The 6,689-nt window shown below is 43.0% G+C and overlaps 1 pseudogene; it reads right to left on the bottom strand.

The window, feature by feature from the left end:
* Positions 1-6,258: 6,258 nt before the first annotated feature.
* Positions 6,259-6,397, bottom strand: LOC123073119 (uncharacterized; annotated as a pseudogene).
* Positions 6,398-6,689: the final 292 nt, after the last annotated feature.

Raw genomic sequence — 6,689 nt, 5'->3', positions numbered from 1 at the left:
ATTGTAAGGAGCAAAATCACCTATGTTATGTATAATCTAGATTATTTCAACCCACCATTGTAAATTTTTATATAATAGAGTAGCAAAAGGTAGGATACATCGTTTTTTGCCCATGTGTTTTGTTGATTTTATTCGATAGGAGTCGTTTTCTTCCTATTTATCCCACTTTAGTACTTATACCATGTATACTAGATTAATGTAGTTCCACTGTCGACATAGACAATTATCACAATGACATGGTGGCAGAACAATTGGAGGACTGAGGCTAGTTTTCATATTGGCCACAAATGCACACTTCTGTGACATGTGGAAGGGTTCAACCTGAGTTTTATACCACTTATTGTGAATGTCTAGTTTATGCAAATTGTAGTGTGTTAGAGCATTGATGGGAGCAAGTGCCACTATGGATCTACTTGTTCAATTCTAGTTATGCTTTATAACGGAACTAGTTTATTTTAATTTTAGCTTGTTACTTAATGGAGATAATTGACCCAATTACTCTTAATTTCTTTAATTTTCCCATGAATTGGCAAAAATGCAATTAATCTACTGTTTTTGGGCACTATAAAATTTAGGTTCGTGAAAAAAAAAGTTTGAATTTCTCAATGCACTTGAGTCCGTGAGTATTGTATGCTCACAATCGTTATCAGCTGACAGACATCATTCTCAATGACCTTGTCAATGGTGATCCGAGACAAGGGCGGCGGGAAATGGTGGTACAGCCATATGTAGTTCACATATCCTGTTTTCCTATAATTTTCTTGTCAGTATGTTTACTTTACTGCTTGTATACTATAAAAAGGTAAAATAAAAAAGGATTTGGGCTTTCCTTTTTGTTCCTCTTGTTTTTAGGAACTATCTTTCTTTTGTGTTTTTCATCTTCGCTAACTTAACGAAACAAGTTAGAGTCAGGAGATCGGAAGGAATGACTTGATAACTAACCGTGGTCGAAAGGTATAATATTTTTATGTATATCCTTCATGTGCTCCAGTAAGAAGAATCAACATCTCAACCCAGAATGGTCTACCATATTACAGAAAGACGAAACCATACGATCTGCAAAATTTGATATGGGAAGCTAAACACAGTATTTATACTTCATTGTACTCATTAAATTCTTGCTGTTGTCAGCCTGGGTGAATTTTCCAAAACTTGGAAGTCATATTTGTGTGCATATATAGTGTTAGAACATTGACCTGGTGAACCCAATATTGTGTCTTTCTGTACATCCAGAAAAAATTGTATAACAATTTTCGCAGTTTTCTCTCGTACTGGTGGATGCCATGATGTTGTGTATGGAGTGCTGCCTGCATTGGTGTGATACGCAACTGTGATGTGCAGAATTGTGCACCCTGGTAACTTAGCCTACCACTTTTTATAGCCAATTAAGTCTACTAAACATTAACAATAAGCTTAGTGCTCAGATTTGTAAGAGCTCCCGTATTCTATTATTGAAGCATGTAGTGGTCAAGTGTACACTGTTATTAGTTGGTTTTTCTGAAACTATTGATTGAAGTGTATTTCCATTTTGTGAATGATTTGTTTTTGAGTGTGTGTGTGTGGAGGGGGGGGCATAAATAAGGTCATTGTTCTGTGCTTTTTCTCGTTGCAAATGATCTTGGTGTTGCTTGGACAGTATGGCTGAGATATCCATTTAAGCATACTCCCACTTAAAATTGTCTTCCAATTTACTCAGATTTATTGAAAGTCCAATTTATGGTTGCTTTAGACCACATCAATATCTCGATGATAGTTCTACGTTGTCATATCAGTAACCATAGCTTTAGAATGAGAATTCGTTCAGCAAACAGTGGCGTACTTTATGCAGAGAAAGAACCAAAAGCAGTGGCGGAGCCAGCCAGCTCAAGGAGCCGGGGCAGAATCTTTACACGGCGATAGTGCCCAGCATTTGCCCAAGTAATTAGTAATACTAATCATGGTTTCTTTGTATTGTTTAGTGAAGGATGGCCGGAGCAGCCCGGGCAGCTGCCCCAGGTCTCCGGGAGCTAGCTCCGCCACTGACCAAAAGCTGCAATATATGTTTGGCCAAAACTAACAAAACGATTGCAAATTACAGATCTCATGCAAAGCTAGAGAAAGTACTAATTTTGCCGATTCATTGACCACAATGACCAGTCCTCATCTTCAATGAAACAACCCCCGCCATAAGACCGCATTATCTGTACTTATTCAGACTATGACGAAGCGTAGAACCCTTTGTCTCAGGCCGCATTGTATTTATATGACCGAAGTCATGCTGTACAAGTTGAGAGAGATCGATCGTGATCGTGATCTCCTCGAGAGGTTACAGGAGATACGGGAGAGAAGAAGAGATAGATAGAGATACAAGTTTAAACCACTATCCTATCTCTATACACTTTATATTCTAACACTCCCCCTCAATCTAAACCCTACTTGCCAAGGTTAAGATTGTACTTGAAATCATCTAACCTCCGCATTGTCAAAGGCTTTGTGAATCCATCAGCAAGTTGATCACCTGTTGAAATAAACCTTATATCAAGCAGTTTGCGTGTCACTCTTTCTCTGACAAAGTGAAAATCAACTTCAATATGCTTTGTCCGTGCATGAAAAACAGGATTAGCTAAAAGATAGGTTGCACCAATGTTATCACACCATAATCTTGCAGCCTGTGGAACTTTAATTCCAAGTTCATGTAGCAATGTCTGAATCCACATTACTTCAGCTGTTGCATTGGCTAAAGCTTTATACTCAGCCTCTGTGCTCGAACGTGAGACTGTTGCCTGTTTTCTTGCACTCCATGACACAAGATTTGTTCCCAGAAACACAGCAAAGCCACTTGTTGATCTTCTATCATCAGCACACCCTGCCCAATCTGCATCAGAGTAAGCTGACACAAGCATAGAGGAAGACTTGACAATCTGAAGACCAAGTCCCTCTGTAAACTTGAGATACCTCAAAATCCTTTTGACTGCTGTCCAATGAACAGTAGTAGGAGCATGCAAATATTGACATACTTTGTTAACAGAATATGAAATATCAGGACATGTAAGAGTCAAGTACTGTAATGCACCTACAACACTTCTGTAATTTGTTGCATCATCTGAACCAAGTGCTTCTCCACTTTCAACAGTAAGCTTTTCTGAAGTAGAGATGGGTGTACTGACCGGCTTACACTTTTCCATGCCTACCCTTCTGAGAATGTCAGTGGTATATTTCTCTTGTGTAAGAAGTATGCCATCTTTTACTTTCTTGACCTCAATTCGAAGAAAGTAATGTAGATCTCCCAAATCTTTGAGAGCAAACTCCAACTTCAAATCCTTAAGCAGACAAGTTGTAGCATCTAAGCTGGAACTCACAACAATTATATCATCAACATAAACAAGAACAAATATAGTAACATTGTTCTGATGATAAAAGAATAATGAGGTATCTGCCTTTGATGGTGTAAACCCAAGCTTTTGCAACTGTGTACTTAGCCTTGAATACCAGGCTCTTGGGGCCTGTTTTAACCCATACAATGCTTTGTCCAACTTGCAGACATAATGTGGTGTGTTCTTGTTTTCATATCCCGGTGGCTGCCTCATGAACACTTCTTCCTCAAGAACACCATGAAGAAACGTGTTCTGAACGTCTAGCTGTCGTAGGCTCCAACCTCTGGAGATAGCAATAGACAATACAAGTCGAATAGTAGCTGACTTAATAACAGGACTAAAAGTATCTTCATAATCTATACCAAACCTTTGCTTAAAACCTTTTGCAACTAGTCTGGCTTTGTATCTGTCTATACTTCCATCAGCTCGTTTCTTAATTTTATATACCCATTTGCAGTCAAAAACATTAGCATCCCTCTTTGGTGGAACTAATCGCCAAGTTTTGTTTTGAATTAATGCATCATATTCAACATCCATAGCCTTCTTCCAATCCTTGTGTGCAAGAGCATCATGCAGATTTGTTGGTTCACCAGTACTTGTGAGAAATGCTCGCTTAAGTTTATCATACCTGATTGTACCATCCGTATATTTATTCTCCTTGACAATACCTGACTGAGATCGTGTATGACGGAGAGGAACTGAAGTTACTGCAGAACTGGCCACGGATCCGTCCGACACAGAAGATCCGTCCGGTACAACAAATCCGTCGGCAGACACGCTCCCCCCGTCGCCAGCAGCATCGGAACGTGTGGCACAGGGCGAGACGCTGCGGCGCGGGCTGGTGGGCTCTGCACTGGTAGGCTCCACGCCTGGCGGGCTGTCGGCCACCGGTCCAGAGGCGCTGGTTGGCTCCGCGCCTGGTGGTCTGTCGGCCACCCGACCGGGCGTCACGGGGGACGCGAGGCGATCCGCCTGGGATCCCGCTCCCGTCAGACTGCGGCGCGGATCGACCTCGGATCGCGTGACTGCAGCGCCAGGCGAACTGCCTGGGATCTGGCGCCTGGTCTTGTTTTGGCTGCATCTACACACATAAAATCATGGCCTGTGGCTGCACAATCAACATGAGATTCAAAATTTTCCATGGAATTTTCCACATGATCAATTCTAATTAATTCACCCCCGTGATCAAGAGAAGTCAGAGGATCGGAAAGAAGGGAGATTTCAGCATGCAAAAGAGCTCCCGCATTAGGATGAAGTTTAGCAAATGGAAATAATGTTTCATCAAAAATAACATCACGAGATATATAGATACGGCCGGATGAGATTTCTAGACATTTGTATCCTTTATGAAGATTACTATAGCCAAGAAACACACGTTGGGTGGACCGAAACTCAAGTTTATGGCGATTGTAGGGACGCAAATTTGGGTAGCAAGCACACCCAAAAAAATTTAGAGAGCTATAGTCTGGTTTTTGATGAAACAAACGTTCCAAAGGAGTAGTGTTGCCAATGACTTGACTAGGCAAACGATTGATAAGGTAAGTAGCTGTGATAAAGGCCTCATCCCAATATTTAAGTGGCATTGATGCATGAGCTAGAAGAGACAAACCAACTTCCACAATATGATGATGTTTGCGTTCGGCTGAACCGTTTTGTTGATGTGCATGAGGACAAGAGACATGATGAATAATGCCAACGCTACGGAAGAAAGAATTGAGTTTCTCATATTCTCCTCCCCAGTCACTTTGGACTGCAAGGATCTTTCTATCAAATTGTCTTTCAACAAGTTTTTGGAATTCTTGGAAAACAGAAAAGACTTCAGATTTGAACTTAAGCAAATATATCCAAGTGAATTTGCTATAATCATCAATAAAACTGACATAGTATTTCTTGCGACCAAAAGAATCTCTTGCATGACCCCATACATCAGTGAAAATAAGCTCTAAAGGAGCATGAGACACACTATTTGACAGAGGATAAGGAAGTTGGTGACTCTTTGCAGATTGACAAGCTTCACAAAGTGACTCACTTTCGGGACTACGTGACAATGAAAGATTGCCTTTATTGACTACTTGCTTGACTATATTTGGAGAAGGGTGACCTAATCTTTGGTGCCATTTGGCTAAGGAAGGCTTGATGGCAGAATAAACTTGACGGTGACACTTTCGATCAAAGACTCTTGATGTGATGGGATATAATCCTCCAATGCATCTACCATGATGGATGAGCTCCTTCGTTGCCCGATCCTTTATGAAAAAATAGGTAGGATGAGTTTCAAAGAAAACATTATTGTCGGAAGTTAAACGAGACATGGAAGCTAGATTTTTATCGGCTTGAGGTACATGAAGGACATCTTTAAGAACAAGATCACGTTTGAGACTAGGGGAATTAATAGAAGATTAACCAATGTGGGCGATGTCCATACCTCCACCGCTTGCAGTGTGAATTTGATCATTGCCATGATACCTCTCTCGAAGGGCAAGATTCTCTAGCTCATTTGTGACATGGTCCGTAGCTCCAGAGTCAGCATACCAGACCGTGTCACCATCAGCTTTGCCGTGCTCCCGCATGGCTGCAGCGACATGCTTTGTATCGGGCACGAAGTCCTCATCATACCGGTGCCAGCAGTCAATGACTTCATGGCCCGGTTTCTTGCATAGCTGACATCTAGGCCGACGGTTGTTGTTGTTGTAGCCGCCATTGTAGCCGTTGTTGCCGCCGCCGCGGTCACCACCATTGTTGCCGCGGTCACCAGGGCGAGCGTGGCCCTGGTTACCACTGCGCCCGCCGCCGCTGCTGTTTCCGCGACCGCGCCACTGCTGTCCACGCCCACAACCACGTCCACGGGAGGCGACGTTGATAGAGGACTGGCGCAGATTGCCTCCTTGAAGCATGCTGAGGCGGGCGTCGAAGCTCAGGAGCTGGCTATACAGCTCCTGAACCGTAACAGCTTCGACCCGCGCCGCCAAGGCCGAGATCACAGGGTTGTAGTCGATGTCGAGGCCGGCGATGACGTGGGAGATGATCTCGGCGTCTCCGAGCGGTGCACCGGCGCAGGCAACTTCATCTGTAAGGGTTTTAATTTTCCCAAGATATTCTGCCATGGTTAGATTACCTTTGTGCAGGTTGGTGAGGGCCATCCTTGTGTTGATCTTCTAGGCTTGTGTTTGCGCAGCAAACATGGCATGGATGGAGTTCCACACCTCGGCCGGCGTCTGGAGCATCGCTACTTGGGCAAGGACCTCTCGAGACAGAGACCCCATGAGATACCCTTGTAGCTGTTGTTGCTGCGCAAACCAGATCGATCTGGCGTAGTTGAAGACCTGCTCTTCCGTC

The sequence above is a fragment of the Triticum aestivum genome, chromosome 3B (assembly GCF_018294505.1).
Source record: "Triticum aestivum cultivar Chinese Spring chromosome 3B, IWGSC CS RefSeq v2.1, whole genome shotgun sequence".
NCBI lineage: Eukaryota > Viridiplantae > Streptophyta > Magnoliopsida > Poales > Poaceae > Triticum > Triticum aestivum.
This window is presented reverse-complemented; position numbering and strand designations above follow the sequence as displayed.